Genomic DNA, 960 nt, shown 5'->3' on the forward strand with positions numbered 1-960 from the left:
GATCTGAAGGTAGGTGCATCAAACCATCCAATCGATGGTCAGTTTTGATGTAACCACGTATCGAAATCTGGAAAAGTATTGATTTGAATAATTTCATCTAGACCGTTGAAGGGTTCTATATATAATATCACTTTCATCTGGATCTTCTATTTCTGCATTTGTCATTTTTTTTTGCAACAGAGAGCTCCACCTCGAGTGCTGAGAGCTTCAAGAGTTTTCAAATTCTTCCTTGTTCTTCACGTCATTTCCTAGTTCCAAGTTGAGTTTTCGTTTCTTCCTTCTGAATTTTCTTCTTTCTTCTTCTAGGTTTCTCTATCATCTGTCATTTTCAATGGCAAGTAGGGGTAGGAAAGGGAAGGTTTCAACTTCTCAAGATAGTCGATTGAAAAATCTAATTGATGATTCTCTTTCGGATCCGAAGATGAAAGTTTCTTATTCGTATCTAATATTGATCAACTCCAGAAACAATATCGTATCTCGAAGTAATTTCAGCTCTTCGCTCCTGGTCTGGATGGTCGGATAAATTCTCTTCCTCTAAATCATGTTGCATTTTATGTAGAGGACCTTCGGACCGGTCTTCACTTTTCGATTCTGGAGTTTGTCCGAAATCTCCTTGATTACTATCATCTTTGTCCTGCTCAATTAGCCTCGAACTCCATTCGGCTAATTATTAGTTTTGCTTTGTTGTGTCGTCTTATTCCGACCAACTCTCGTCTTTCTCTTTTTTGAGCCTTCTTCGTCCTTCGTCTTCATCTGAAAGATAAGGATTGGTGATTCTTTAACTTGAGGAAGGGTTTGTCTTTTATTTTTGGTCTTCTATCGTTCATTCATGGGTGGAAGAATCAATTTTTTTGTTTCTTTTTCATCTTCTTGAGGCTTTCCTTCATCTTGGAGCAATCCAAGAACCGGCCCTAACGAACATAGTCAGGTCGATATTATTGATCAGAAAGATTTTCTCCA

This window comes from Elaeis guineensis, chromosome 9, assembly GCF_000442705.2.
Source record: "Elaeis guineensis isolate ETL-2024a chromosome 9, EG11, whole genome shotgun sequence".
NCBI lineage: Eukaryota > Viridiplantae > Streptophyta > Magnoliopsida > Arecales > Arecaceae > Elaeis > Elaeis guineensis.